This window comes from Elephas maximus, chromosome 4 (assembly GCF_024166365.1).
Source record: "Elephas maximus indicus isolate mEleMax1 chromosome 4, mEleMax1 primary haplotype, whole genome shotgun sequence".
Taxonomy (NCBI): domain Eukaryota; kingdom Metazoa; phylum Chordata; class Mammalia; order Proboscidea; family Elephantidae; genus Elephas; species Elephas maximus.
This window is the reverse complement of record NC_064822.1, coordinates 186,506,181-186,527,862: the sequence shown is the minus strand read 5'-3', so window position 1 is coordinate 186,527,862 and position 21,682 is coordinate 186,506,181. Positions and strand designations below refer to the sequence as shown.

Sequence of the window (21,682 nt, the reverse complement as noted above, 5' to 3'; positions counted from 1 at the left end):
TCAGCGAGAGGAAGCGACTTGGCTAGAACAATAAAAAAGCCAGGCCTGTGGGACTCCAAAGTCAGTGAGCGTTGCCTGCCCACCCCTATCCAGGCAGCTCCCGAGAAGGAGCACTAGCTTCAGAGCCCTGGAGTATAATGGGGTACACCAGGCTGTGGAGGAGTACAAACCCGGCACAATCCTTCCTCTGCCCCATGTCTTTGCACATTCTGTTCCCCCTGCTCACCATGCTGTTCCAGGCAGGATCCTTTCTACCCTGGCTCCCACCAGGCTTAAGAGTCACCCTCTCTGTGAAGCAGGACAGTGTAGCAGCAAAGACACATGGTCAGTCAGGAGTCCAGCAAGCCTGCTTTCAGATCCTGCCCACCCTCCCCCACTGAGTCTGGAGGGGAAAAGATCGGGGGAACAGCATGCAAGCAGAGGGAACCGCATGGGCAAAGGCAGAAGGGTGCGAGTGGGCCTGCAAGAGCTGTATCAGTTTGGAGAGATGTAGATGTGATCAGGGCAGAGGGGAGGAGGGCTGGATTCGGCTGCCCTTGCCTGGCTCTGGGCCTTTGCCTAGCCGGCCCTTCCTCTTCTCCTCCTGTCTTTAGTCATGTAAGTCCCTGCTCACTGGTATCCTGTCACTTCCTTCCTGAGCCTCTACCCCACCCCCGCAACACTGCTCCTTCCCCAGTGTTCTGGAGGCCCATGCTGTGCCTTGATTTGAGCAGTCCTGACGTGGGCTGTGCAGTCTCTGTCCTGCCGAGTGCAGTGGTAAGAGCCTGACTCAAATCCTGGCTCTGCCCCTCACGTGCTGCGTGACCCCGGAGAAGTTACTTCATCTCTCTGTTTCTTCACCTGTGCAATGAGAGCAGCAGCCCCCATCTCACAGGGTTCTTGAGGGGATTGAACAAGGCTGTGCTTGTAATGCACCAAACCACCCTCCTGGGAAAGCTAGCCAGCTGGGACACACGTTCACACACATCGTCATTATGATTTGTGAGTCCCACGAGGGCAGGGCCTGGTGTCTGGTGCCCAGCCCATCATAAAGCAGAAAGGGTCTTGGCCATCGCTTCTGGAACCAATGGGTGCCCATTGTCTTGCTTAAATGTGATTTCTAATAAAACTAACAATAACCTAAATAGTTACCATTTATGGAGTGCCTACATCATCCTGTTAATCCTGACTCCTCTGGCATGCAGAAGTATCAGACCCATTTTGTGGATAGTATAATTGAGGCTTTGAGGGTCTAGCCCACCTGCCTAAAATCCAGTAGGTGATGGGCTGAATCAGGATTCACACCTGGGTCCGGCTGACTTTGCTGCTCTGGGTGTTGGTTGGGACCCTGTTCTGTTAAACACCCCTCACTGAATGGTCCAGACACACCTCCTTCTCTTCCCATCTCCGTGCCACCCCTCGGAGCTGCTGAGGTAAAAGGGTGTGGATCTGGGGACCTGTGGTGGTCGGCTCAGGAGTCCTGTGCTCTATAACACATATACACAAGCATGCATACACACATGCACGCATATACAGACATGCACACACACATACACACATATACACATGGTTGTGGTGAAATGAGTTCCTTTACGTGGCTTTTTGCCTTGGTTCTTTGGAAAAATAGCTTGAGGGATATTTCCCCTAAGCCCTGAGGAGTTATCTTTGCCCTAGTTCTCTACTCTAGAGGGTTTGTTACTTTTGTCCAGGTTAATTGACATTTCCTGGGTAAGCTGTAAACAATTTGTGGTTTGATACTTTTTGTCTGGCCCTGAGTTGTAGCCTGCCCTGTGATTGGTATGTACCTTGCAGGGATTGGTTAATAAACATGCAAATGAAGTGACCATGGACTATATATAGCCTACTATGCAAATGAAGTGTCTGTGGCCTACTGACTTGGTCAGTTTGTGTCCCTACTTCTGGCTGGGAGGGGCCATGCCTTGAAATTGACAGAGAGTTGTATATATAAGCAGCCAACTCTAGGGAGTTTTAGAGACAGAGGCAGGGAGAGAAGCAGAAGGAAGAAGGAAGAAAAAAAGAAGGGAAGAAGAAGGAGAGAGAGAGAGGAGATAAGAACCTTCTAAAAGAGCTGTAACACAGGTCAAGGGCTGGAACACTGAGGATGGCGACGGGCCTGGAAGGGGCCCAGCGGCAGAGCCGGCCGGCAGCAACAGGCAGCAGGGCCAAGAGGAGCCTGACCAAGGGGGTCAAGAGGAGGCCTGTGCGGCCAAGAGGAGCTGAGAGAGCTGTCCTGCACCAATGAAGGGAGACTGCCTACATGCTTCCTCATTCTGAGTTGTACCCTGTTACTTCCTTAATAAATCACTTAACTGTTAAGTGTGGTCTGTGAATTCTGTGTGGCTATTGCAACGGGTTATCAAACCCAGAAGAGAGTAGAGAGTGCCATGGAGGGATGGCTGGTGTCAGAATTGGTAAAAAGTTTGGAGGGTGGAAGCATGTCTGACCTCTGCCTCATGGGAATCAGCCTTGGGCTGATTTGATTCACACTATACTACAGTCTACTTACCACCCCCCTGCCCCCCAGCTTAAGTTAGACAGGTTCTGATGCTGCCACTCCTCGCATCACCATTTTATAGGGGCCTACAAGCTCGGCTGGGTCTCCAGAGCCAAGTCTGACTCGTCTCTGCAACCTCAGCCCCCGTGAAAGCCCTGTGAAGTGCTCCGGGTTGAGCTGTCACCACTCATGGATTCGTTTCCTCCGTCTCTGAGCTGTCAGCACTGGTTCCTGCATCAGCACGTCATTCATGGGGTCAGATGGAGCTCGAGAACTCCCCACTCTGGTTCAGTGTCCCTAGCCACCCCAGCCCAGTGGGGATAACAAAGGAAGGCCCAGCTCTCTCAGTGATCTAATTTCATCTGGCACAGGCAGCCAGAGGAGCCTGGAACTTCACTGAGGGACCCTGGGCAACTCGCGTGACCTCTCTGATCTTCAGTTTGCCCAGTGGCCCTGTGACCCCAGCCCGGCCACTTTGTCCCCCAGCCAGGCAGGATCTGAGGCTCAGCTGGAAAATAAATGTGGGGAATTGGAGGGGGGAAAAAGCAGGTGAAGTGCAAAGCAACGGTGCCAGGGGCGGCATTCAGAGGAGGTCCCAACTGTGGTCTACCTGGGCCCGGCTGGAGACAGTGCTGCGGAAGTGGCTCTTGCACCACGTGGGGAGATTGGCCAGCCCTGGGGTATCTTCCCTGGAACTCCACTCCGGGGACCGCCATGGCTGTGCCCATCCCACCAGCCTCTGAGAGAGATCAAGCAGCCCTCCGGAGGGGAAAGTGGTTTGGTTCCTGAGGGGCCTGGGCCAGAAGGGTGGAGGACTCCTGGGGGTCCATGGGGGGCCAGAACGGCCGGTGGTCGAGGGATAAAAACAATGATGGGACAGGTGTGGCCGTTGTGCCCAGGGCAGGTCAGCCTGGGAGGAACGAGCCTGGATGCCAGAGAGGTTCATTTGTTCATTCATTCATTCATTCTGCACATGTTTATCCAGCACCTTATATATGCCCTACAAGCCTGTGCTTAGTGCCGGGGACACAGCAGTGGTCAAGACAGACAAAGCCTGTGTGGAGATCCCATTCTAATGCAGGGAGACAGACAAACACGATGAAGCAGTAAAACATATTGTGGTTTATTGGGCTACTGCCTGGGTGCTAAAGAGGAAGATAAGCTAGGGGAAGGAGCAGAGGTGGGAGGTTTTGTTTTCCCTTTTTTCCCCCAATTATCAATAAGATGACCAAGGAAGGATTCACTGAGAAAGTGGCCTCTGAGCAAAGACCAGCAGCAGGTGAGGAGGTGACTCAGGTGGCATTCTGGGGGAGGAGCCTTCCAGTCAGAGGGAACAGCCAGGACAGGGCGCAGAGGCACAACCCAGGAAGAGCATGGCTGGAGGGACGAGAGCAAGGGGAGGTGGGAGCAGATGAGCTCAGAGAGGAAGTGGGGGCTAGATGAGAGGGCCCCTTTGACTCACCGGTACAGGAGCTCTCTGCCAGCTGAGTTGAAAATCGACTTGGGGAGGGGCAGGGGCAGAACCAGGAAGCCCTAGTAGGAGGCTGTTGAAAATAATATAACAGGATTTGCTGGTGGATTGGGTGTGGAGGGAGAGAAGAGAGGCGGCAGGGATGACTCCAGTCTTCTGGTCAATTTGTTGGAGAGGCTGCTGGGTGTAGAGGCTCAGCCGAGGCCCTAAGAGAGGCGGGACACCCTCGGGTGGGCTGGGACAAGGACAGGTATGTGGGGGATGGTTCTTTCCTAACAGTCAAATGCCCATAGTTGAGGGGCCCCTGTTTGGCAGTCACTTGTGGGTTACAGAGCTGGGGCTTCCTGCATCCCAGCAGCTCCTCGTGCTAAACGAATCCCATCGCAGCCCCAGAAAGGGCCATCCTCCGGGGCTAAAGTGGCCATGGGCCAGTATGAACCCCACCCACGCGTCCCTGCTCCTCCCCATGCATCCATCCATCCGTCTACTCACCCTCCTCCCCTTCCCCTCCTCTCCATCCATTTCTCCTTCCTCTTCCCCATCCTTCCTTCCCTTGTCTTATCTACCCACTGTCTCTCCCCGCATCCCTCCAGCCCTGTCTCCACACCCCTACAGTGCCAGGCACAGCCCTAAGCACTGGGGCTGTGTCCATGAACTTGGCAGACAGGGCCCCTGCTCTCATGGACTTCACCTCCAGGGTGTCTGGGCCTGAAGCAACTTCACTGCAAGAGAAGTCCAGAATATGGGCCCATGGGCCAGGACTTTCTGAAATACTCTTATTTCTTTCCAATTTAAGGTCACTTGATGAGTTTGTGACTGCACGTGCTTTGATTGTTAAACATTTCTAAGTCATTTCAAATAAAATGGGGATCAGAAAAGCTCCCGGTCAGGTCAGGCCTTCTGGTTTGGGTCCCAGGAAAGACTGGCCAAGACTCAGGGAGGGAGAGACCCAGGCAGAGAAGGGGGAAAGGACATTTTGGGTGGGAAGAACAGCACTCGGAAAGGCACAGTGTGGGAGAGCGAGGAATGGCTGGAGCTTAGAGAGGCAGGACCCTGGGAGCCGACACACCAGGATGCGAAGCCAGGAGGGCAGACCAGGCAGGGTCTCGTGGGTCCTGCTGGAGCATCTGGCCTTCGTTTCAAGGCCAGTAGGGAGCCATGGAAGGTTTCTGAGCTGGAGAATGACCCACCCGTGCTGCCTTCTAACTGTGGTGGCACTGTGGAAGATGAATGAGAAAAGGCAAGTGGTTTGAGGCCCAGAGGACAGGGAGGAGGCGGTCGCCTTGGCCAGCAGGGGGCGCTGAGACCTGACCCCAGGGTGTAGGGTGTCAAGGGAATGGATGTGGGAAGCGTCACGGGGTGAGGGGATAGGTGCGGCTGGACAGTGCTGCCTGTCAGAGGACCTCACCCCAGATGAACTTCTCCCACAGTGCTCCCACCTCAGGTCTGCCCTGCTCTTTGTACACCAGAACCTGGTGCCATCCTGGACTCCCTCGCCCCACACTGGTCCTGTCTTCAAGTCACTTTGATTCTGGATCGCAGAGTCCTCCCCAGTGTGCCCTTCTGCCTCATCTGTCTGGCCATGGCCTGGGGCCAGACCTGTATCTCCAGGCCTGGGCTAAGGCTGGGACCTCCTCTTGGCCTCCTGCCTCCTGCTTTGCGCTGCTGGTCTGTCCCCTGCACAACAGCTGAAGGGATCATTCTAGAACCTGAGTATGGCACGCCACCCTCCTCATCCTCATAGTTTCCCTTGCCCTAGGAAAGGCTGCCCAGCAGGGGCCCTCCCCTCCTCAGCCCCCCTGCCCACTCCACAGGTCCCTACCTCCTAACACTTTCAGGCTCAAACTGAGCTTCCTGTAGTTGCCGCACTCATTTGGCACCTACTCCATGCTGGCACCGGGCTTGTGTCGAAGGTTGGAAACTGTGTGATAGGACAAAGACTCAGTCATGGGGTGTGGAGTCAGGCCTCTCCGAGGATAGGACATCTGAGCTGAGATCCAAATGATGAGTGGGAGGGTGGGGGAAAGCATTTCAGGAGGAAGGAACAGCCAGAGCAGAAGTCCTGAGGCAGGAGTGAGCTGGACCCATTGGAGGAACCAGGTCCCGGGCCCCACACCGAGAAGCCAGTACCTGGTACCCTGACATTGCTTCTCCTTGTCCCAGTGGTGGTTCAGGAGGGGGCAGGTGGGTGGGGTGAGCTCCTGCAGGCTTGTGGGGTGGGACCCTTTTTATTTATAACAGCTTTATTGAGATATAATTCATCTACCATAAAATTCACCTATTAAGGTGTACAATTTGGTGGTTTTTAGTGCATTCACAAAATTGGGCAACCATCACCACAATAAAATTTGGAACATTTTCATTACCCCACAAAAGAATGCCACCCATCAGAAGTCACTGTCCTTCCCCACCACCTCCCTCCTAGCCCTCCAAACTAAAACAAACCTGTGGCCGTCGAGCTGATTCTCATAGCAACCCAGTAGGACAAGACAGAACTGCCCCATAGGATTTCCAAGGAGTGGCTGGTGGATTTGAACTGCCAACCTTTTGGTTAGCAGCCTAGCTCTTAACCACTGCGCCACCAGGACTCCCTCCTAGCCCTAGCTACCCATTAAACTACTTTGTTTCTTAGCTTTGCCTATTTTGAACACTTCATATAAACGGAACCTGTTGTGTCTGGCTTCTTGCACTTAGCGGAATGTGTTTAAGGTTCAGCCACATTGTGGTATGTATCAGTACTTCATTCCCTTTTATTGCCAAATAATATTCCATTCTACAAATGCACCAAACCAGAAAACCAAACCCATTGCCACTGAGTCAATTCCGACTCACAACAACCCTATAGGACAGAGTAGAACTGCCCGATAGCGTTTCCAAGGCTGTAAGTCTTTATGGAAGCTGACTGCTACATCTTTCTCCTGCAGAGGAGCTGGTGGGTTTGAACCACCAACCTGTCAGTTAACAGCTGAGTGCTTTAAACACTGTGCCACCAGAGCTCCCTACAAATACACCACATTTTATTTACTTATCTGTTGGTTGATGACCGTTTATGTTGTTTCCACGTTTTGACTACTATGCTGTCGTGAACACTCTCATACGAGTCTTTGTGTAGACGTGTTTTCATTTCTCTCGGGTAGATAGCAAGGAGCGGAGTTGCTGGGTCTATGATAGCTCTGTATTTAACCTTTCGAGGAACTGCTGGACTGTGTTTCAAAGCAGCTGCACCATTTTATATTCATCACAGCAACGTATGAGGATTCCAGTTTCTCCCACACGCTTCCAACACTTATTACTATCTTTTTGTGTGTGTGTGTGGTGAAATACGTATATCAAAACGTTTGCCATTTTCAACCATTTCTACGTGTACGATTTAGTGACATTAATTATGTTTTCTGTGTCATACAATCGTCACTACCATCTGTTTCCAAAGTTTTTCATCCTCCTTAACAAACACTCAGTGCACCTTAAGCAATGACTCCCTAGTTCCCCCTCCCACCTGCTCCTGGGTAACGACTTAAACGTTGATCCCTGTGCGTTTGCCTGTTCTAGATATTTCATATAAGTGAGATCATACAGTATTTGTCCTTTTGTGTCTAATTCGTTTCACTCGGCATCATGTTTTCAAGGGTCATCCATATCATAGCACGTAGGAGAACTTCATTGCCCTTTACAGCTGAATGGTATTCCATCGTACGAATAGACTGCCCTTTGTTCATCCATTCATCTGTTGATGGACACTTGGATGGTTTCCACCTTTTGGCCATTGTGGATAACGCTGCAATGAACGTTGGTGTACAGGTATTGTTTGAGTTCCCGTCTTCATTCCTGTGGGTACACACCTAGGAGTGGAATTGCTGGGTCACACGGTAGTTCCATGTTTAACTTTCTGAGAAGCTGTCATATTGTTTTCCTCAGTGGCTGTACCATTTGACATTCTTACCAGCAATGGATGAAGGTTTCAGTTTCCCCAGATCCTCACCAACACTTGTGATTTTCCATTTTTCTGATCCTAGCCATCCAAGTGGAAGTAAAGTGGTATATCACTACGGTTTTGATTTGCATTTCCTCAATGACTAATGACAGCAAACATCTTTTCATGTGTTTGTTGGCCACTTGTGTATCATCCTTGGAGAAATATCTCTTCAGATCCTTTGCCCATTTTTTAATTGGGTTATTTGTTATTATTGAGTTGCGAGAGTTCTTTATATATTTGAGATACAAGTCCCTTATCAGATACATGATTTGCAAATATTTTCTCCCATCTCGTGAGTTGTTTTTCTTGATCAGGGTGCTCTGAACTTGCAGCACAAAAGTTCGTTTCGATGAATTCCATTTTATTTTTTTCTTTTAGTGCTTGTGTTTTAGGTGTCATATCTAAGAAATCGTTGCCTAATCTAAGCTCTTGAAGATTGACGCCTGTTTTCTTCTAAGAGTTTTATAGTTTTAGCTCTTACATTTGGACCTTTGATCCTTTCTGAGTTAACTTTTGTATATGGTGTGAAGTAAGTGGGACTATATGTTAAGTGCAGTGGGAAGCCCCTGGAGAGGGATGAAGGGGCCAAGAAAGTCTGCAGCTGCCCCCCGCCCCCCGCCCCCCCACCAGGGGCCTAGACTTGAGGCAGCTGGGGCTCCTGTGTGCATGTGTGTGTCTGTGATTCCGGACAGGACTCTGGGAGGAACGTACTGGCCCGTGGGTGGTTGTCATCTGTGTACATCTTCCAGACTTTCTCTACACAGTGACGCCTCCTCCTTCGGCCCCTGTCAATACTGAGAGCTGAGAGTGGTGGTGGGAGACGGGAAGAGCCCTGTACTCCAGGCTTGCTGTGTGTTCTCAGGCCAAGCTTCTAACCTCTCTGTTCAACTCGAACACAGCCCAGGGTGGGGAGATTGGGTGAGATGATTCAGAAAGGCCACAAGAAGATACGAGCAGAGCCAGTTCTGGGGATGGGATCACTTCTGGCCCTTTCCATGGGGCCCCTGCTCCTGGGTGGGGGAGGAACGTCTTCCTCCTCTCAGCCTCCTTTGTATTCTTGCTCCAAACACGAAGGGTACCCAGTGGCAGCATTTCATTTGCTGGCCAGTTCAAGGCCCCCACCCTGCCAGCCCCCTTTGGGGGTCTGCTTGGGGAGCACTGAACACAATCCTAAACTCAGGAGCCTGTGGGCTGAGGGCCTTGTAAGTAAATCTTGGTCCACGGCAGTAAGTGGTGAAACAGGTCCTGGATGTTCAAAGGGGCCGTGTGTCAGGAAAGACTTGGAGAGGATGGTCCTTTGAGAGCTGGGCTCTGCGAAGGGATTTTGCCACAGGACCAGGGAGGCCAGCATTCCAGGCCAAGGGAGGAACCCAGGCAAGGGCTGGGAGGTGTGAGAGAGGATGGGGAGTGGTGGGTGGGGAGTGGGGGTGGGGGTGGGAGTGAGGGGTGGGGGTGTTCAGACCCAATGAGGGTCGCCTTGGCGGGTGGGACCTGGCTATGTGGGGGGAAAGGCAGGAGCTGAGGCCTGGCCCCAGGAGGAGGGAGCTGGGACACCAGACAAAGGAGTCAGACTGTGACCTCGGAGGTCTTACTGAGGGGCTCCAGTGTCCCCTGGGAGGGTGGACATCTGTCCCCTGAATTGCCCCCACCCCCAGCTCCCTTGTTCCCACTGCCTCAACCAACTTCAGATACCACAAGGCGAGCACTTCACAAAGACTCCGGGGCCACCCACTCACCAGGGCCCCAGCCCTGGCCCCACAGCTGGTTTTCATCTCAAGGAAAAGGGAAAAAGCCAGTTCCCTTCAGGGGTGAGTGCAGAGAAGCTGCCACCTGCTCCACGCCTGCCGTGACGCGGCCGCAGCCGCCACTGTGACGGGCCAGCCACCTCTGCGGCCCCGGAGGTCAGGCCTGTGGCTCGGCCGCCTGGCGGGCAGGCGCAGGCAGGAAGACACAGGCCTGAGCTGCGGGAGGGCCGCCTGCCAGGGCAGCCACAGCCCCTGGGGCCAGGCCCTCCCTCGCCCTGCTTGCTTAAACTTCCCTGAACTTTCCACAGTTTGTAAGTTGAGCTCCTATAACTTTGAGAACCTAGGGAAATGGTAAGAAAACAGCGCCCAGCCACGGCCTCTGGCTGATTCGGCTCAGATGTTTGGGGTGCTTTCTCAGTGCTCCCCAAGGGCTGGAAGCTGGGCTGAAAGCATAGGAACGGTGCTTGCTGGGGCTGTCATGCAGGGTCCCCTCCTCCTGCAGCCCTCAGCCTCCATCCTGGCTTGTGACCCCGTCATTCTCTGTCAGGCACCCCTTCTGTGTGCCCAGGGGCACTGGGCCTCTGCAAAGGCACCAAGACACAGGCCCTGCCCTCAGGGGCTCAGGGTGCAAAGCAGGAGAGTAAGCTATGGAGGGAGAGGGGCAGATCAATTTGGGGGAGTATAGGCTCACATGGGGGGCCCAAGATGCCCCCTCCAGACACTAGGGAGGGAGGTCCAGGTGAGGAATTCTCAACTGTCTTTCAAGAAGGACTGGATTTCCAAAAGGTGGTGAAGGCATTCCATTGGGCAGAACAGCGTGTGCACGGCCTGGCACATTGGGGTGAGGGCTGCGGGCTGGTGAGGGGGGTGGAGAGACACGAAGGTGAGAAGCCAGCTGAGCTGACTGTCCCTGAATTAGTTTTATGTCCTTACCCCACCTCCCTGGTGAGCTACTAAGTGCTCATGAGGGGTCCCCGTCTTAACCTCTGCCAGCCCTTCAGCCCACTGATGTCCCAGACCCCTGCCTGAAGGCCTGCTGGCGCTCAACCAGGAGGCTGACTGGGTAGAGACAGTGACATTTTTCTCCCTTTCTGGAGTGAGCCTCAGGGCTTGCTCCATGCTCACTCCTGCAGCGCCCCAACTGGACCTGCCACCCACGCAAGGGGACCCCCTTGGGCCCTGCTGGTGCCATGGCTTTGGCAGGCTCTGGGTCCCGAGGCCCCTCTGCTCACTGATGCTGCAGCAGCCGGTGGGCTCAGAGCCGCAGTGAGAGATTTATTGTGGTTTTTAGGGGGCGTTTAGGAGCCGATGTGATAATGTCTGCGAACGCACTTTGTAAACTGTAACGGGGGAGTGCCGGGCGCAGAGGAGCCCAGCCCCCAGATGCCATCCTGGGCTCAGCCTGGAAGCCCCTCCAGGCCTGGGTGGGCCGGTGGTGGGCGGGCCTGGAGAAGCCCTGCCAGGCTCTGGGCCAGGAGTCCCAGGCGGCATCTGCCATCGTGGAACAGGGCCTCCCCGGGCCTGCGGGGGCCGTCTGTGTCACCAGGCAGCTCTGGAATGAGCTGTGAGCCAGAAAATTGCTGGGTCCCTCCTTCACCCGGGAGGCCCAGTTGCACTGTGGTGACGGTGATGGGGACACGCTTCTTGGCTGCAGAGTGGGGAGGACTCCGTGCTGTGGGGGAGGAAGGTGAGATAACGAGGGAACAGTGGCTGCCTATGGGGAGAAGAGGGCGGTCTCTACCATCCACTCCTCTGAGAATCTTTGTTCGGTAGCAGACGCTTGTAGAGCACCTACTGTGTGATGCGCTCGGCCCTGTTCTAGATGCTGGGGGTACAGCAGGATCAAGACACACAAATCCCTGCCTCACAGAGCTGTGCTTTCTTGAGGAAGAGAGGGAGAAGACAGTCAACAGGTGAATAAAGACGATGGTTATAAAGAATGGTCGTCACTGTTGAGATAGCAGACCACGGGCATCAGGAAAGGCCTCTCTGAGGACATCTGGGTTGTGAAGGAGACAGATTTGGAAAGCTGAGAGCAGAGGCTTCCAGCGGCAGGAGCAGCAAGTGCAAGGGCCCTGAGGTAGAAACCAGGTTGGTGGGTTCTAGAGGCCCAGTGTGATTGGAGCGGAGAGATGAGGAGGTGAGGGTGGCTGGTGCCAGGCACACAGGACCGTGGAGCTGGGAAAGGGTCTGATCACCCTCTGTGTTTGAGAGAGAACAAATGTCTGAGGGGAAAGTCCTTTGGCCTGAGTGTCCTTACTCACTGTTGCCCTCACAGGCCTAGTAATCACTGTTCAGCAGACAGGGAAACAGAGGCATGGAGGGCGGAGTGACTTGCTCAAGGTCACACAGCCAACGAGTGGCAGGGCCAGGCAGCCAGGACAACATAGTCCCTGAGTGCACCCACCCACCCATCAGGACCCGGCTGTGCTCCTGTCCTCTCTGAGGGTCCCTCACCCTTTCTCTGGGTGGGCCTCTCTCCGAGGTCTCTGGGACAGTCCTGGACCCTGAGGGGCTCAGTTTGTCCCCCCACCATCTGCCATCCACCACTGTCCAAGGTCTGCAGGTCAGGCAGTCTCAGGCTCACAGGAAGTTGCACAAGGGGCCACCCTGGGTCAGGTGTCCCCATCCGGCCACCGTGCGGGGCTGTGGCCAGGTCCTGTGGGCCTATCTGCACTTGATCCTGGAGCTGGTGAGGGGTGGGGTGGAAGGGTGAGGTGCAGACACGGCACCAAGAGGCTGCTGCTGCAGGTCCTACCATATCCCCATTTTACAGCTCAGAGAACCTAGGCCTGCCCAGGGGACCCCAGCTGGCAAACAGCACAGGTGGGATTTGCATGCAGGTCTGTCTGATTATTTACTGAACTAAAAATCATGCTCCATGGTCTTATGAGGACAGCAGAAGGGTCTATTTGAGCTTGTGGACTAGTGGCCTTTATTAATCAGGACAGTAATGAGGAGCGAGCTAATGCTCTTTGAGTGTCACTGTGTGCTGGGCCCTATTCTAAGCAACGGATCTGCATTATCTAATTTAACCCTCAGCACAAGCAATGAGGTGGGAACTGTTGCTAGTCTCCCCATGTTATAGATGGGGAAAGTGAGGCCCAGAGAGGTTAAGTAACTTGCCCAAGGCCACACAGCTGGTACAGTGGAGCTGGATATGGACCCTCCAGGGCCAAAGCTCTTAATCACCCCCTGCTCCTTTGGCCCTCGTCAAGGTCACAAGCCTTGAGCCTTATGATTGCCAGGCTGTCCCGAGTGCTTCTGCATCCATCGTCTCATGCCATCCTCATGACAGTCTCGAAAGTCAGTCACTCTTCTTTGGACCAGCCCCGGTGCTTTTTACAAATAAGGAAACGGAGGTCCAGAGCAGGTAAGTCCCAGCTGGGAGGGCAGAAGTCAGGATTCAAACCCGGGCTGGCTCACCCCACAGCACTTACCCCAGCTCTCTGAACTGTCCTTTAAGGAGGATTGGATTTCCAAAAGACAGTGAAGGCATTCCAGGGACGAGAACAGCGTGTGCAAGGCCTGGGACATTGTGGAGCAGGCTGGGGCTGGTATCTTAGGGGTGAAGAAACAGGAAGGTGAGAAGCCTCCTCCTTGCCAGTCTGCTGACTTGTTTACAGAAGCTGGGGTTTTTCACCCATATCGCAGATGGGCACACTTCGGCCCAGGGAGGTAGTATATGAGTTTGTGCACGGGTGTTGGATGTTGAGGGCACCTAGCTGGGCCTCCCAGATCCATGGCCACTGTGTCGAGGGGGTGGTCGAGGAGGTGGTGACAGGGTCCTGGACCTTCGCCAGGGTGTGCAAGGCTTGGAAGGGAGGACCTATCAGGAGCCAGGTCTGGGACTCAGCTGCTGTGTTTCCTCATTGCCGCCTCTTAGACTTGGCATTGGTCCAGTCCTGAAGGGTCTCACTTCCCTGGGAGGCAGGGCACTCTGGAGAGCCACAAAGGCTTCTAGCTTCGTGCCCTACCAGCCTGGTGATCTTGGGCAAGGTCGACCTCTCTGAACCTGGTTCTTTTTCTGTAAAATAGGATCATGGTGACTGGCTGGGTTTGTGATATGGATTATTAGTCAAACCTAGCCTGTGTCTGGTGGCTGGAGAGGGGCAGCTCGGGCCTGGCCCTGGCCTTGGCCTCTGCTCAGGAAGCAGCAGGGGAGGGGGGACTTGAGAGGCCTGCCTGGGGGTCTTCAGAGCTGCTGCGGCCCCGGGAGGGCTGTCTGGGCCACTGTCCTCACCACAGAGGCCGACCAGCTGCCACTCTCAGACCTGTGGTCCTGAGCAGGCTATGTTCTCACAGGTGTCAGGGAGGTACTGCCCCCGTCCCCAGACACCACCCAGGCCGACTACACCTTCTAGGAGGGATCTGATGCCAGTCTGAGGGCAGTGGTGGCAGAGGCCTCGACGCCTCGGCAGTGGGATTAAGGTGGAGAGAAATGAAGCATGGAAATCATTCGCTTCCTTGGTTGGTGAGAGCTGCCCTGAATGAACATTTGGGGCTTTTAAAATGAACATTAGCTGCAAGGACTGGTGCTCTGTGCCCACCGGGGCCCAGGCTGCCTTGTGGAATCCTAATCCCGGCCGCTCTCCTTCTGTAGCTGCTTGGCCAACACTTACTGAGCGCCTACTGTGGGCCAGGCCCCGAGCCAGGATGGGAGGGAGACTCCAGCCAGACAGCAGCGGCCCTGTGGCGAGAGCGCAGCTGCAGAGGCCATTGTGCCAGCCGGCCAGGAACAGGCCTGGAGGGACCAGCACCATCACCTCCCGGGGGCTGTCGGGGCAAGGAAGGGCTGGGTGGCCACTGGTAGGGGAGCAGGGCTAGGGGGCTTCCCAGAACAGGAGCTCTAAGGGGTGAGGGTGGCCACTCCACAAGGGGGACCTGCAAAGGTGCTGGGAAAGGCTGGTGCAGGAGAACTCACATGCCCTTGGGGGCAGGCAGGTGGGCCCGGTGGGGACTGGGGCAGCTGCCCGCCAGCATTGTCAGGACAGCTGCCAAGCAGCAGTGCAGGACCGGGAGGCTCCTGCCAGAGCCTGTATTTTCCCATCGAAGCTGGAAATGTGGGTTTTTATGTGAAAATTCCCGCTTTTTAAATGGTGGGAATTCATTCTCATTAAACCCAAAAAATACTGTGGGGGTCAAACCACGCCTGGCTTCAGGCTGGACTGGGCCCGTGGGCCAAGAGTTTCTGATCTCTGGTGGCGGTGATGAGCGGGGTGGGGTGGGGTGGGATGGGGGTGTGGGATGGGGAGGTGGGGCGGAGCAGGCTGGTTAGAAAAGGGGGGGCGTCTGTGAAAGGGATGGTGGGGGCAGAATGGGCCGGTTGAGTAGTGGGGGGTTTGTAGAGCTGGGTGGGGGGGCCAGTTGGATGGTGGGGGATTTTAAAGGAAATGGGGGGTGCGATGGGCCTATTGGATGGAGGTTTGTGAAGGGGGGATGGGGGCGGTACGGGCTGGTTGGGTGGTGGGGGTTTGTAGAGTGGGGTGGGCTGATTGGATGGTGGGGACTTTTGAAGGGGGGTTGGAATGGGCCGTTTGGACGGTGGGGAGGGTTTGTAAGAGAGGGAGTTGGGGGCGGTGTGGGCCGGTCGGACGGTGGGGATCTGTAGCGGGGGTTGCAGGGTGCAGTGGGTCTAACCCCTACAAGCTGCGCCAGGACGTGGGGGGCTGGGCGCGGGTGGGCGGGGGCTGGAGGCAGCGCCCCCCCCCCCCCGCCCGGCGCGCCGCGGCCGCCCCGCCGCCTCCATCCGGGCCTCTCCCCACCTCCCGCCCGCCCGCCCCCGCCCGCGCCCCTCCCCCGCCGGCGCGCACGGCTCCGCCGCCCCTCCTCCACCCGCCCGCCCTCCGCCCGCTCTCTCGGCTCCCTCCCGGTCTCTCTTAAGTGCCATCGAGGGGCGCCGGGAATTGCAGCCAGTAAATCGCGTCCCACCACTCAGCAGCGGGGCCACCGCAGCGGCGCCGCCCGCGCCCGCCGGGAGCCCGCGCCTCCGGGCGCCTCTCCAGGGCCCGCGAGGCCCGCCCCCGCCCGGCGCGGCGCTGCGCAGGGCCTGCCCCCGGGCCGGCCGGGGCGCGGGGCCCGCGCTGGAGGCGAGGACGCGGCGGCCGCGGGGCGCACGGCCCGGAGCGCGCGGCCCGCGCCCCCGCGCGCCCTGCCCGCGCCCGCGCCCCGCGCTCCGGAGCCCGGCCCCGCTGCCCGGGCTCTCCTGCGGGACCGATGCCGGCCCTCCGGCCACCAGGGTAAGGGGGCAGCGCGGGTGCGGCGGGGCGGGCGGGGGAGGGTGGGCGCCCTCCCCGGGAGCCCGGCTCCCGCCGGGACCAGCGTCTGGCACATGGGGGCGTCCCCAGTTCCCGCTGGAGGCCGGGCAGGTGGCAAGAACGCGGGGGTGTGATGCTCCAAGGCTGGTACTTGCTGCGCGCCTACTGTGCGCCGGGCCTGACCTGCTCACCCCAAGTGGAGGGTTTTGTCCCCATTGAACAGATGAGAAAATGGAGCCTGAGAGAGGGCAAGTAGCTAGCTCAGGCGCCCAGTTAGGAAGTGACTGAGCTAGGATTTGACCCCACGATTGCTTGACACCGAAGCCCGAGCTCTCCTTGCTAGGCCCCAGCAACACAGTGGAGCTTATGAATATTTCATTGAGAAAAGAAAAAAAAAATTAGCCATTGTCCCACCTCCATAATGCAGTCACTGTGAGCGTTTGGGTTCTTTCTTTCGGTCTCTTTCTTTTTCCCCCATTCTTACCTGTGTGTACTGGGGTCATTTGAACCCTGGTTCCATCCTGACTATAACAGCTTCTTTGCACAAGTTCCTTTGCTCTCTGAACCTGTGCCTCCGGGCCTCAGAAAACTGGGAGACTCTATGCTGCAGAGGGGATTTGAGGAGGGGGTGGTGAGGAGGGGCCATCATCCAGCAAGGGTTCATGGAGCATCTACTAAGTGCAGGCCTAAGGCGGACCCCGGGACGGGAGAGGGGAGCCAGGCCCACGTAATTCCAGCTGGAGAGCCCTGTCCAACCTTGTGGGTGCTGCCTGGCCCCACACTCTGCCCTCCACAGGCCCCTGCTTCCCCCAAAGCGTTTTGGGGAGGCAGCCCCAGGTTCCCACTGCCCTAGGAAATGCCCTGCTCCACCAGGAGGAGGGATTCAGCGCTGCTCAGGATTTTGAACCTAGGGCCAACATTCAGGGCTAGCTTCTCCTAAGCCTGGGCAGGGTTTTGGGGCCTGCTAGGCCATTGCCGGGTGCACAAGTTTAACAGCAGGCCCAATTCTTCATCCTCTCCCAGGCCTGTGACATCATGTCCATCCAGCTCCCAAATGGGGAGCCCAGGCTTGTGGCCTGCCTGCCCATCCATGCAGTCCACCACCAGTTCCTGTTGGTCTGTCCCACAAATGTGTCTCCCTCGCATTGCTCTCTGATCTGGACGTGCCCAGCCCCCAGTCTCCATTATCAGCTTGGGCTATCATCAAAACTGTCCTTCCATATGCACTTCTGAGCTTTCGAACTCCTTAGCAGTCCATGAACCTAAATTAGGCCAAACTCCTGAGCTTGTCCTGAGGGCCTCTGTGGTCTGCCCTGCTCTCCTTTCTAGCCTCACCTCTGGGAGCAGGGTGGCCCGCCAGTCGTAGAGCCCCTGAGCATTGGGTCTCCCCTATGCTCTCCCTCAGTCACCCCCCCCAACTCCTACCATCCTCAGGGCTGGCTCTGGTGTCCCCCCTCCCTGTGGCTTTCCTAGATTCCCACCCCTTCGGGCACGTGAGCTGGCAGAGTAAGGCTCCTTCCCCCGGGTCTCAGGCTCTTTGTGAATCCCTCCATCACGGCTCTCTAAGTGGTGCTGCATGCTAGAACGCTTTCACATAGGCCTCTGTCACCAAACTGGGTGCTCAGGGAGGGTGGGGGCCCCTGCTGACATCCTGAAGTCCAGCACAGGGTCAGGCCCAGCATGGCCAGCTCGGTGGTCTTGGAGGCATGAACACTGGGGAGTGAACGTTGGTCAAAGCAGATGGACCTGAGCTCTTTAGAGGGGCCCTCAAACCCCACGGGGGTCGGCGGGGAGCAGAAAGTCACCAGCCTTTTGCCTCCTTGGGGTCCCCTGCTGGTGAGCAGGTGCCCTGGATACAGAGCCCGGGCTTGAATTGTCCGTAGCTGACTTCAGCCTTTGACTCTCAGCTGTCGGTTCAGAGCAAGGTCCCCTTCTTTTGGGTTAGCTGGGGCTTCGATGGTGGGTGCTCAGGTGGGGGGCACTGGTCTTTTGGGACAAGGCAGTGGCTTCAGCCTTCCTCGCCTTGTGCCCTGGGACTTGTGGCCCCTCTGCCCCGTGGATCCCACCTCCGCTGTCCTCTCAGGGAACAAGGAGAGTTATGTCAGGCCCTCTGGCCGAGCGCCAGGACTCCCCAGGGAACTATAAATTGACCTGTCGGGAGAGGGAAGAGATTAATGTCGGCCATCTTCATTAGCACGTCCCCCAGGGTGACGGCATCTGCCCCTAGCAGGCTGATTGGAGAGGGTGTGACTGAGTGGGGGGCGCTGGGGGTCCACACTGCCCCCCAGAAAGGCCAGGGCCAGGGGCCAGGCTGGCCTGCCAGCGAGCGATGGCCTCCTACCCGGTAGCAGGGCCGTCCCCCTGGCCTCTGCTCTCGGCAGCAGGCGTGTGCTTTGATGGAGGACCTGTGTGCTAATTGGGAGCAGAGATGCTCGCCCCGCGGCTCCGCAGGGGCTCCCGGCTGACACTGCCGGTGCTGCGGCATCTGCAGGGCCTTCGTTAGAGGCTTCTCCCCTGACCAGAAGGAGCCCACTGTGGGCGGGGTAGGGGGGCTCCCTCCTCTCGTGCCCTCCCTCCCTCTCCCCTTCCCCTCCCCTTCTTTACTGCGTTGATGGTGGAGAAGGAGGCACTTCTGGTGTGTGCAAGAAATGATGAGAGCTTGGGAGACAGCAGTCCGGGTTTGAAACCCTGTTCTGTGGTTTGGCAACTGTGACCTCGGGTTAGGCCCTGACTGCTCTGCACCTCAGTGTGCCTGGTTGTGGAATGGACACAGTTATGCCCCCTGGGGTGGGATGAGCATCAGACGAGGGAGTGTGTGTGGACTGGGGGTTGGGAACGAGGACAGCGCAGAGCCTGGGGGTGCCTGGGTTATGATACTGGTACCACCACCTCCCATGAGGCCCTGGGCCCTCCAAGCCTCATTTTCCTTGCCAGGTGATGCCTGAGGGCCAGAGCTGGTCCGATGGGGTCAGGGGTCCCTTTCAGCTGAAAGGGTACTGTGGGAAGTGACTGAGTAGCAGGCCAGGCTGCACTCATTTTTTGCATCATTTGTTCACTCATTCGTTCACCCATCCATTGCCATGTCTCTTGTACAAGGGTTTTGCACCCTCAGGGCTGGCTCAGAGGAGTCCTTGTCCTCTGATAGCCTCCCCATAGGAACAGATGGGGCGAGCCTGCTGGAGCTGCTGGGACCCTGTAAAAAGGAACCTTCCCAGCCCTGGAGACATCTGAAAGCCCTCAAACTGCTTCATGCTTGTGTAGGCTGGGGCAGGGGGAGGGAACGCGGTGAGAAGGGGAAGGGCCTGATTGGTATTTGGTATCACTGGCCTCAAGGCTGTACCTCCGTGAGCACCTGGGTGGCTAAGCCCTGCTAAAAGCCAGGGCAGCTGCTGGGCCAGGACCACCCAGTGGGATGGTTGAACCTGCTTTGGGCTGTGTGACTCACTAGCTGAGGATCACTCTAAGGCCTGTGATTTTGCTTTTCTAAGCCTCAGTTTCTTCATCTGTACAGTGGGGTTGCACTGTGTTAAGTGCCTAGCGCTTGCCGGATGCTGAGAGGGAGCATCAGGAGTGCTGTTCTTGTGGTCATTTCTGGCCTCGGGTGGCGGCCCCATCTCCTAACACTTGGCTTCCTGGCAGAGTTTGCAGCTAAGTAAACCCTGGTTAGGTGGAGTGTGGGCTTCTGTGCGGCCCCATGTCTCTCTGTCAGCCAGCCAGGGGGTATTAGGTGCCCTCTGTGTACCGGGAACTGTTGGCACCAAAAGCATGAGATTGGGAGTCAGAAGAGTCCTCTCTCTGTAGCCTTCCAGCTCTGTGGCCTTGGGCACATCACTTAACCTCTCTGTACCTCTATTTCCTCATCTGGAGGAGAAATGCAGTGCTGTCAACTGAAAACCATGGTGCAGGTTGCACTGATTTGTAAGCACCTGCCTTGTGTGGGGGTTGGAGCACTGGACCAGGAGTCCTAGCCCTAGGTGGAGCTCCTGCCCCCTGTGGACTTGCTGTGTGTCTTTGGGCAGGACTCTTTGGGTTCATGTCTAAAAGGGGGCTGTGCCACCTGCCTGCCTCATAGAGTTCTTCTGAGAATGAGAAGACATTTGTGGGGGTGGGGGGGAGTAGGGGTTTGCTCAGGGGAGGGCTTAAAGGGCTGGAATGCTTTCCTGAAGCCCTGCGGGTCCTGGGATGCAGATAACCTGCCTCGTTTCCTATCTGGAAAATGGGACCAGACACCCTGCTGGCATCTGTCCTTAGATCTCTGTGATGTTGCATTTAATCGGAATTTTCGCCCTTCTATCTGTGATGCGTCTGAACGGACTCCAGCCTCGTTTAATGTGAGATGTGCTGAAATATCCTGTCATCTGAATTTTAATATATTAAGATGGCCCTTTGAAAGTCACGTGTTGAGAGGCAGATGACGAAGAGGCTCCTATTGTTGCCGCCGCGTGCCGTGCCCAGCCCGGTCCCGCCTGGTAGACACAGTCGCAGGAGCTGGCAACATGGCTGTCCGCCTCCGCCTCTCTGAGCAGGCAGGAATCACTAACGCGTTAGCAGTTTCATTAAGCCTCTCGCCAGCCTCCCCGCCTCCCTCCCAGGCCTCCTCGGTAATTATTTTCCCAGCCCTTCCACTCCGCAGCCCCTTGGTGAGCTCTTCAGTGTTGGCTGAGCGGCCCCCGCTGGCTGGGCTGCTGGGACTGGGCTCTGCCAAGGCCCCTGTGGACACCCCGCACCCCAGCTTTCCACCTTTCCATGTTGCCATTTAAGCTTTGTGTCCCCCTGAGGCCTCCGTGAAAATGCAGATCCGCTGCCTCTCAGGGGTGATGGTTAACCCATTATTACACACCCAGCACGTGGCGTCTGCTCTGTGTGGCTGACCACCATTTAGTCAGGCAAAAAGTTTTTCAGTCCTCTGGCACTGTCGCTGAGTGGGCAGTGGGGGCCCCACTGTGAGGGGAAGGGGACTTCTTGTGCTGCGACGCTGTGAACATCCAGGGCATGGATAGACAGATCCCGCAGTCCGAGACCTGTGGAGACTTGGGGCGGGGGGGAGCTTGTACGGGGTGGGACCGGAACCTGGGGGTATCTTCCTGGCCATCCAGAGGTCCAGGAACCCACCCATTCCCACTTCTGAGAGTGGGTATGAGACCTTAAAAAAAAAAAAAACCAGACAGGCCAAAATACCCCATCCTCGGGCCACAGTGATTGGTTGGTTGAGAGATGGGCATGTGGCCCATCTGAGCCAATCAGAGTCTTCCTGGAACTTGGACTTAGAGCCACAGGGAAGCCAGACTTTGCTGTGCTTGCTGAACCAGGAGGTGTGGTTATGGGGCTGCTGCCATTGTCCTCCCCAGCACATTTGAGGCAGGGAATCTCAGATGAGGTCATCACATGGAGGGAGAAAGAGCTGAGATTGGGGAATAGTTTTCGTTTGAGCTTCTGGATCCACCTATGCCTGAAACCACCCCTGAGTTTTCAGTTGCCTAAATCATCCCATTCTCTTTTTGGCTCTAGCTATTTTGAGTTGGTTTTCTTTCTCTTGAAATGAATAGAGTCCCGACCGATGTAGGGTAAGGATCAGGCAGGATTTTACAAAAAAGGTGACGTTTTGAGTGGGGTGTTGAAGGATGCGTAGGAGTTTGTCCAGCAGAGAAGAGGAAGAAGAGCACTCAGGCAGAGGGAATAGCAGGAGTCAAAGGTTAGAAGATGTGAAAGTACAGGCTGTGGGGGAACACTGAGTAGCTGACT

The 21,682-nt window shown here is 56.3% G+C and overlaps 1 protein-coding gene across 2 annotated transcripts in view; it reads left to right on the top strand.

The window, feature by feature from the left end:
* TCF20 (transcription factor 20) overlaps positions 1-21,682 on the top strand; it is a 182,443-nt gene that overhangs the window by 7,823 nt on the left and 152,938 nt on the right. The window contains exon 1 of one of the 2 annotated variants that reach the window (XM_049884509.1): positions 15,879-15,922. The exons of the other annotated variant lie outside the window; for it this stretch is intronic. The gene's annotated coding sequence lies outside the window, so the exon portion shown is untranslated. Of the gene's footprint in view, positions 1-15,878; positions 15,923-21,682 lie in introns of those variants that run through there. 2 annotated transcript variants of the gene reach the window in all.